The sequence below is a fragment of the Pelophylax lessonae genome, assembly GCF_965119305.1.
Source record: "Pelophylax lessonae genome assembly, chromosome: 5".
In the NCBI taxonomy this organism is placed as follows: domain Eukaryota; kingdom Metazoa; phylum Chordata; class Amphibia; order Anura; family Ranidae; genus Pelophylax; species Pelophylax lessonae.
The window spans coordinates 284,702,003-284,712,565 of NC_138772.1; positions in this window are offsets into that span (position 1 = coordinate 284,702,003).

Below are 10,563 nucleotides of genomic sequence, written 5' to 3' on the forward strand. Positions count from 1 at the left end.
CAAAGATGAATACAAGGAGATCTCATCCCATCTGTTTGCCAGTAATGCTGGCTGTTCATGTCCACATTTAGGAACATTCAGGCTTCATACACAAGAAGTATACAATGATCTCCTTTATATGATAAGCCTAAGCAATAGGAAATCCATCCTACTAAAGTAATTGGAGGGCACAATGCTATGATATAGCAGTACTCAATGCACTTAATTTAGTAGAAAAAAAAGGGTGAAGGTTTGATTTTCACACATAACTAACTGTCCTAAATTGCTTCATTGTGGTTTTCCTCTATTAATCACTTTGAAATGGCAGCACAGATTTAAGAAGTAAAATTGATCTCTGTAGTGCTTCATTCTGCTCTTCAACAGCTAGATCTCACCTCACATTTTACTGATTCACGGTAACTCCTTGTTACAAAGCATCAACAACTAGTAACTGGCTGTTCCTGTATTGTGGAAAAAGTGATGTTAACATAATTTAAAAAATAGAGCTAGACCCACAGGCTGAGTGAGCAACAGTGACATCTACAGGCAAAAAAATGTTTTATTATTAGACAGGATTTATATAGCGCCAAGTTTGTGCAGCACTTTACAATATGAGGGCAGACAGTCCAATTACATTACGATTCAATATAGGAGGAATCAGAGGGCCCTGCTCGTTAGAGATTACAATCTAGAAGATATATACAGGTGCATCTGATAAAATTAGAATAGCATCAAAAAGTTATTTTTTCAGTAATCGAATTCAAAGAGGGAAACACATGTATTTTATATAGATGCGTTACACACAAAATGATATATTTCAAGCATTTCTTTCTTTTAATTTTGATGAGTATGGCTTACAGCTAGTGAAAACCCAAAAGCCAGTATCTCAGAAAATTAGAATATTACATAAGGCCAATAAAAAAGGATTTGTAATATAAAAATGTTGGCTTACTAAAAAGTGTGTCCATGTACAGTATATTATGCACTTAATACTTGGTTGGGGCTCCTTTTTTCATGAATTACTGCATCAATGGGGCGTGGCATGGAGGCGAGGTGTTATGGAAGCCCAGGTTGCTTTGATAGCGGCCTTCAGCTCGTCTGCATTGTTGGGTCTGGTGTCTCTAATCTTCCTCTTGACAATACCCCACAGACTCTGTATGGGGTTTAAGTCAGGTGAGTTTGCTGACCAAACAAGCACAGTGATACCATCATCATTAAGCCAGGTATTGGTACTTTTGGCAGTGTGGGCAGGTCACAAGTCCTGCTGGAAAATGAAATCAGCATCTCCATAAAGCTAGTCGGCAGAGGGAAGCATGAAGTGCTCTAGAAATCTCCTGGCAGAGGGCTGCACTGACTTTGTACTTGATAAAACACAGTGGACCAACACCAGCAGATGACATGGCTCCCCAAATCCTCATGAACTGTGGAAAATTTTGCATTTCATTTGGAATTCAAGGTCCCAGAGTCTGGAGGAAGAGAGGCACAGAATCCAAGTTGCACGAGGTCCAGTGTGAAGTTTCCACAAAGTGAAAAGCAAAAATATTGCGCTAACCATAAAAAAGCTGCTACACCAAACAACTGACAAGAAAATTGTGAATAACAAAATGTGGAAAAAAGTGCAGCGCTAATAAATACTAGCAATATAGATGTGTATATATAAACCAAGAAAGGTAAATACAAATAAATTGCAAAATAAATAAAAGTGAACATCAAATCAACAGTCCCATATGTGAAGTGAAAAAAAACAGTCCACAACGGTGATAATTGAAGTGCTCTCTGGATCCAAACACCAACAAGATATAGAGATATAATGTGCTCACCAGAACGATAGGACTCAAAATGCCATATAGCATATGAGTCAAATCAGCTTGTTATACAATGGATGAATGAAGGGATGACAGAGGTCACTGATGTTGAGGTGAAGAGGTAATAGCAGATATGAACCGTTACACCAGAGAGGCTCTCACTCCGTCAAATGGCCAGAAAGGAACCAAAAAACAAGGGAGCACAAAATAGTGTAACACTGCTAAAATTTTTATTAAATAAAAGTACACCAAATTGCACTTACAAACATCTTGTGGTAAAGAGCGTATATAGATGCAAAGGTAGGCTGTCAGCAGCGTGGCCTTGCCCCCATTTCAGCATAAATGCTTTTTTCAAAAGGTAGTGCCAGGAGTTTCCACAGTCAGTGATGATTTGGGGAACCATGTCATCTGCTGGTGTTGGTCCACTGCATTTTATCAAGTCCAAAGTCGGCGCAGCCCTCTACTTGGAAATTCTAGAGCACTTTATGCTTCCCTCTGCTAACCAGCTTTATGGAGATGCTAATTTAATTTTCCAGCAGGAATGGGCACATGTCCACACTGCCAAAAGTACCAATACCTGATTTATTGATCATGGTATCATTTTGCTTGATTGGTCAGCAAACTAGCCTGACCTAAACCCCATAGGGAATCTTTGGGGTTTTGTCAAGAAGAAGATGAGACACCAGACCCAACAGTGCAGATGAGCTGAAGGCTGCTATCAAAGCAACCTGGGCTTCCATAACACCTCAGCAGTGCCGCAGGCTGATCGCCTCCATCCCACGCCATATTGATGCATGCACATTGATACATGCAGTAATTTATACAAAAGGAGCCCCGACCAAGTATTGAGTGCATACTATACTGTACATGGACATACTTTTCAGTAAGTCAACATTTCTGTATTAAAAATCCTTTTTTTATTGGTTTTATGTAATGTTCTAATTTTCTGAGATACTGAATTTTGGGTTTTCACTAGCTGTAAGCCATAATCATCAAAATTAAAAGAAAGAAATTCTTGAAATATGTCACTCTGTGTGTAATGAATAAATCTAATCTTCACTTTTTGAATTGAATTACTGAAAAAGTTAAGTTTTTGATGACATTCTGTGTGTGTGTGTGTAATTTTTTATTGTTTTTTGGTAACAATGTATATTGTTTTGGTGTTATTTTTAGTTTACATTTGTGCTTTTTTTGCTGTTCTTCCTGTGGGTTTGTGTGTGACTGGTTGCAGGAACAGGTCTTCGGACTACTGAACATTTTCGGTAGGTGATTTTGGCTGGGTATTTATAACTGTGGGTAACGTATGATTATTTTAGAAGGTTACAGTACCATTTTTCAGCCCTGGTCTTTTTTTCTTCAGGACATTTTTCAAACAAGGCTAAGAAGCTGGTAACAAAATTAGTATACTGGACACAACAGGGATCATTTTTCTTGTTTCATTGCTGTTGATCTATCTACATTTAAAGTGTAGAAAAATATGTACATGATGCTGTTGGCGACCTGAGACAGGTAACAGTACCAGTAAACTTAATTTAAGGGCAGATTCTTTATCCTAGATTGCATAAAAAAGATTTGTTGGTACTAGCTAGGCAAAACCATCACCTTGGATATGTGCCAAATTTAGTGGGACTCTACTAATAGAAAGAATAATGCAGAAGATTACAAAGTCTATCAGAGGTTAACATTCTGATGACAGTTATTTTTTATCATTACTTGCTGTACCTTCTGACCATTCTTATGCCTTTTGAAATATTGTAATGATTTGCTGATATGTTAGCCCCTGAAAGTTTGCCGTTGGGTGCAGTAAATTTTATGACTGCAAATAGCGCTTTGCAATTTAAGGTTTAGGAGCATTGCCTATATGCAGGATGTCCCCATGATGTACACAGTTTGCATTTGTTAAATGGGTGCACATCAGCAGTACTGTGAAGAAGGCACTTTTTGTTGTGGTAATCTCTGCTCTGCACCTGCCTGCAAACATGTTAAGACAAAAGTGGCAGAGGAGAATTGCTGTACAATGAATTACATAAAGCTAATATAAATATTGATTTAGGTATTTATTTTAGCTGTATTTTAAAAAAATACATTCAATGAATTTTAATGGCAACTTAAATAAAGCTGAATCCCAGCCTGGCGTAGTTGTAAAAGCACCTCCCCTGTTCTAAAATTGCTCACTCAAATTACTTCAGATAGATCAAACAGTCTGCACTAATAGCTGCTTGCAAGAAGCCAATATACTGTATGTGAATTTTAATTACCAACAGATTTAAAGAAGATGCAAACAACCCAAAATATCCAAATAAACAAATATCACATAAAAAGCAAATGAATAAATAACAATAGAACAATCAAGCGAACAATGTAGGGTCCATATCTAAAACAGATCAAGATAAAGTTTATAAATTACAAGGTGTCCCCCATAAAGTTTAAAAGTGAATGTGCACCGTGACATCCAAGCAATGTGTCTGCGGATTACAGAAGTGTAGCATGCTGCACCCAGAGGTAAGTATTAGGCCTTATGCACACTGAACGTTTTTACAGCTGCTGTTTTTGGCATCAGACGTTTTTTTCTGCAGCCCCAGCATATTATCCTATGTGTCCATGCACACATAGGCTGTTATCAGGGGTGTTTTCTGTCTGGAAAAAAACCCAGAACTAGTGGGTTTTAAGAGGAATTTTTCAGCTGTAAAAACACTCTAACTCTGATAAAAGCTGAAAAGCACCAAAAACCACTGGAACGCGGCTATTCGGTGTTTATCAGCATTTTTGAGCCATGAGCTTTTGTGGGAGTATAGGTTTGCTAAAAAAAAAAGCTGAGGAACGCTACAGCTAAAAAACGCTACGGCAAAAAAGCTGAAATACCCCCTTCTTCAGCTGCAGCTTTTTTCTGACGTTTTGATAACGTCCATTGTGCATGAGGCCTTAAGATTACCAGATCCTCCACCACCCAAGTAGCAGTAACTACGTGTGTGTTATTAGAGGCCTCTCATGTGCAGTACTTAAAAACCTTTATTGTCTAAGCAGTATGCATAAAACAGCTAATTCACTTATGGAAATACCGCTGCCTTCCTAGACAGCAGCATGTGACGTCAGTAGGCTCAACTCTGCCCGACGCATGTTTCGACCCAGCTTCTGATGACATCCCTTTGGAAAATGTATCCGGTTCTCCCCATTTTATGACATAATTTCTCTAATATTTCTGTTGTTTCTGACAGTCCTTTGTTGTATTACATATACTTACCCTCTGTGCTGCAGTTTAGTGATGTCAGAAACAGAAGTTGAGACCCCCCATACTTTGTAGGTTGATAACCACTGAGCGAGAAAGTTAAACTAAAAGGCTCCACCTATAGCTAAATACTGTGAGCAGAAGCTTTTCTTTTTTTTTCAGCACTAGTTTTAAAAACAAAGGTGGCCATTTAAAGCCCAACCCTGGTCCAAGCTTAGCATGGCCTGAAATGATTGGGTGAAAATCATGCAGAGATACCTTAGGGGGTTCAAAATTAGTGCAGCAACTATCTATAGCGGCCACCACACTAAGACTTTGTAACTAAATGCTTATAATAAATATCAGAAAAAAAATGTGTTCTTTTTACATTTTGTACTTAGAGCCTTACAGCAGCATAAACATTGTTTGCAACTTTATATGTACTTGGGATCAGCCCTATTTTCTTAATAATTGATACCATGTGATCTGCTGCCTTCACTTTTTTACTCAATGAATCTTGGCAACGGCAGATTTTATTCATGAGTAGAAAGAAACACTTCAATGTTTGAATTTTAATGATAGGTCCATTCTAAAATGAATGTATAGTCTCTATGGACTTTTTAGATATACGTGTAAATAAGAAGGGCTTAATGTGAATACTGTTATGAATGTGTGTACCTTTTTTGAAAAATATTGTTTCTGTGTGTTGTTTGTAATGATATATGTACATGGGTGCAGCCATTTTTGTTCATCACATATGCAGGATCTACTTTTGAGTGCTACAAAGTGGATCTAGTTTACTGCTCTCATAATGCAAATCTGTAAGTTTGCTGGTTTATTAAAAAAAAAAAAAAAAAATCAACTTTGTATGTCACTGATCTCTTCATACTATAGCTGTTAAGCAGCTACTCAGAGTTATTGAAGAAGGTAATCTACACAGAATCATTTGACTGATCTATAAATCCCTACATTAATGCAATAAAAATAGGTAACGGCAAGCTTGTAAAATGTAAAAAATTACTTGAAAAATGAATTTAAAGAGAAAAATGAGATAAGATTCTTACCAATACATCTCTTCTGGGTCACAGGAGTGCACTTACTTCTCTTCTGGGTCACAAGAGTGCACTTGTGCTCTCCCGTGACCCAGAATTAGCTGAAAGTGGGCAAAAGCCTGCTGTTGGCTGATGTCATAGAGTCACTCTAAGGTCTGGAAGGTCCCTGACCATGTCGGGGTCAACCCCCGGGTGCCTGATCAGCAGCTGGCTCAGCCTCTCAGCATGCCGCTAAGAGCCAGAGCCAGCTGCTCTTGACCCCTACACAACCCAGCCCTCCAGTAAGCACTGGAGGGGCAGAGCACAGAGCAGTGGCTGACAGTTATCGCTCTGTGCTCAGAGTGGATTGAAAACTGAGTGATCAGCAGTCATGTGATCTCTCAATTCTCCGTGCTGGCAAGGGACAACTGCAGCATGCATGTGAGTAGGTGTGTTTTTTTTTGTTTTTTTTTTTTTTTGCACCTAAATTATTATACTTGCCTTTAAAACCATCCATAGAGACATCATAACATCTGTAGGACTTCCCACTAATTTAGAATGCTCTCCATTTTTCTTAATTTGTTTAAATAACATACTGTAACTTTTGTGGCTAACTAATTCATGTGTACAAGGATACAACAATAACTAAAAAGTGAAAAAAGATGTTGAAGAAATGTATAAATGTGTGTGAACCCTGTTGCAAATTTCACGTATCAAGCTATTCACTGTCCACCAGAGGCAGAGCGAGTGTGATGCAAAAATTAAGTGTATGGTTCTTGCATTGCATAGCAATTCATTAGTATCCTTGTTGTATTGTCAATTCTTGCTGAAGAATTGAAAGCGGGTTGGTGGTTATGATTTATACAAAGGAGTCTATATATGAAAAAAAATCATAAGAATGTATCAAGTATTCGTTCAGCCATCACAAATAACTCCTGTAAATTGTGTAATATGTGTACTTCCTATGATCTAGTAGTGGACATAAAGTAGTTCCTTGATTGGAATATTTCAAGAAAATACCGCATTATGGCCAGTAAATGAAGCTTACATTTATAGGAAGTAAACATACTACACAAATTACACTGAATATTTGTGATGACTGTGCAAATGCTTGGGACATTCACACAGCAAATATTTTTACAGAGTATCCACATTTATTAGACAAGTTGTATTTTTTAAGGATTCATTTCGTTTTTGAACAACTACAGTGCTCTCAGTCAATCCAAAATGTTAATAAACCTCAAATATTTAAGGAAGTAAAGTAAGGTTTTGGATTTCCTAGGGGAATATCTATGTGTGCAGAATTATTATGCAACTAAATGAAAAACAAAATAATTTCCCATCTCACGTGTTTATTTTCATCTGGTAAAGTGAGAATAAAAAACAAACCACTTAAACTTTACAAATAAACATTTACGACATTTAAAAAAAAAAAAATCAGTGACCAATATAGCCACCCTTTTTTTCAATAACAATCATAAGCCTTCCATTTATGGAGTCTGTCAGTTTCTTGATCTGTTGACGTTTTGTGTAGCAGCAACCACAGCCTCCCAGACACTGTTCAGAGAGGTGTACTGTTTTCCTTCACCGTAAATCTCCAATTTAAGAAAGGCCTACAAGTTCTCAATAGGGTTTAGGTCAGGTAAGGAAGGGGGCCATGTCATTACTTTTCATCTTTAAGGTCTTTACTGGCTAGCCACGCAGTGGAGTTCTTCAGTGTATGCGATGGAGCATTGTCCTGCATAAATATCATGGTCTTCTTGAAAGATGCAGACTTTTTCTTGTACCACTGCTTGAAAAAAGTGTCTTCTAAAAACTGGCAGTAGGTTTGGGAGTTGATTTTGAGTCCATCTTCAACCCGAAAAGGTCCAACTAGCTCATCTTTAATAATACCAGCCCATACCAGTACCCCACTTCCACCTTGCTGGCGTCTGAGTGGAAGTGGAGCCCTTTACCCATTACTGACCCAGCCACAGGCCCAATCATCTGGTCCATCAAGAATCACTCTCATCTTATCAGTCCATAAAACCTTTGAAAAAATCTGTCTTCAGATATTTCTTGGCCCAGTCTTGACATTTCATCTTATGTGTCTTGTTTAGTGGTGGTCGGGTTTCAACCTTACTTACCTTGGCCATGTCTCTGAGCACTGCACACCTTGCAGTTCTGGAATATGACAGAACTGGAGAATAATGGCTTCCTCGTAGCTTCATGCTTGATTCTTCTCAAATCTTTGCCAGTTGATTTGCATCTGTTTTTCTCAACACGTTTCTTGCGACCTTGTTAACTATTTGCAACAAAATGTTTAATGGTTCTGTGATCACGCCGCCCCAACATCTTAGCAATTTCAAGAGTGCTGCATCCCTCTGAAAGACTTTTTACAATTTTAGACTTTTCAGAGTCCGTTAAATCTCTTTTTTGGTCTATTTTGCCTAGTAAAAGAAGCTGCCTAATCATTATGCACACCTTAAAATAGGGTGTTGATCTCCTTAGGCCACACCCTCCCTCATTACACAAATACACATCACCTGATATGCTTAAATCCAATAAGTGTTCAAGTTTATACAGCTTGGAGTTGGACAATATGCATAAAAATTATGATTTGGTCAAAATGCTCACTTGCCTAATAATTGTGCACACAGTGTATAAATAGACCCCAATGTGTTCCTGTTAGCACACTTGTACCATTCATACACCTTGGGAGGGCTATTTATAAAAACAATTCTAAAAAATGTGAGAAATTAAAATGTAACAAATCAGAATTTATCGTTTGTGTTCTGGAAAATAAAATTTCGTATTGGTTGCAATGGGTAACAACTTTTTTTCTCATGTTATTTTGATTAAAATAAAAATTGTATTTTACTAAAATTGTAAACTGCTTTATTTACTGTTGGATTCAGCAGTCAAGGAGGCTACCTTCTTTCATATTCTTACATGTACCTAAAAAAGCATACATGGTTAAATTACATGTAATATTGAGCATGGCCTAATGGAGTATGAGCCAACTCACCAATATACCCCACATGTATGCAGCATTCCATGCACTCATAAAATACTCAATTACAGTGGCACAAATGAGTCTTATAGACATACATATCCCACAGCACATCACATACAGTATGTTAGTAGTGATAGCCTATTTGAGCTAAGGCATTGAAATGTTGTCCCTTTTTATTGTTGCCCTTTAAGCATTGTTAAAGGGGCTGCCCCTGGCTGAACTGTATTTTTAATAACACTTTTTTGCATTAGTACGAGTCTTCAGGATTTACAAACAGAATAAACCTAGCTGAGAAATGTAATTAAAAATTTTCTTTTCAAATGTTACTTCCTACAGGTGTGTCACTTCATGGGCACATAAAAGGCATTCCTCAAGCATGTTATTTAAAGGAATTGTGCATTTTTAATGTTTTACGTTAACCAATTGCTAAGCGCGCTATGATGAAAGATGGCTACAGCGCAGTCATCCAGTTCTGGTAGGGTGTCTATTTACGTCCTTCCTGAACCGCATGCTCCCGGGGCACACATTGGGTTACTCAGACACAGCTGATCACAGATTTAGGTATAGGGCCAATCACAGCTGCCCATGTGATCAGCTGGGTCCAATCACAGCTGATCACATGTAAAAATATGCCAGCAAGTGTGAAGGGGCATTTACGATGATAAACAGGGCACTGATCATCAGTGCCATGATTATAAGTGCCACATAACAGTGGACATTAAAAGGAGAAAAATTACTTATTTGCAAAATTTTATAAGAGAAACTTTTTGTTTTTTCAAAATTTTTGGTCTTTTTTCCATTGTTTAGCAACAAAATAAAAACCCAGTGGTGATTAAATATCACCAAAAGAAAGCTCTATCTGTCTCAAAGAAAATGATAACGTTTTTTATATGGTACAGTGTTGCATGCGCAATTGCCATTCAAAGTGCGATAGGACTGAAAGCTGAAAATTGGCCTGAGCAGGAAGGGGATGAAAGTGCCCAGTATTGAAGTGGTTAAACCTTGTTAAACCAGCTGCTCCCTGCTACTTTTTTTTCTAATAATACATGTAACTCCAACAGTAACCAGTCCCTCGTGCCCTTTTCTTGACAATTCCTTGCCTATTATCCCTCAACAGAGAATTGGCTTTCAACATTCACCTCTCATTAACTTCAATGTGGTATACATTAAAGCAGTATTAAACCCAACAGTAAACATTTATTATATTGTAATATTGTAGCTTACCAATTCCTAAATGTGATGGCTGTATTAGTTTCCTTTTTTAGGTTTTCTTCTATTTTCATTTGGTAATCCAACCAGCAAGTCTGTTTTTCACAGCACAAACTCTCCAGCAGAATGTATCAGTTTAACTGGAAGAGACAAACACAATTAACACTGGCAGGCATGATTAAAACAATTAGCTTTTATTTATTCATGAAAAACCTTTATCCCAAAAAGAAAAAAAAATCCTGTTGCTGTATAAAGTGTAAGCTGGAGTTTGGCTTCAATTGGTTAACACTACCCCTTGACTGACCATGCTGCTGTATGCTGTGCCTCCTCTGCTCATTT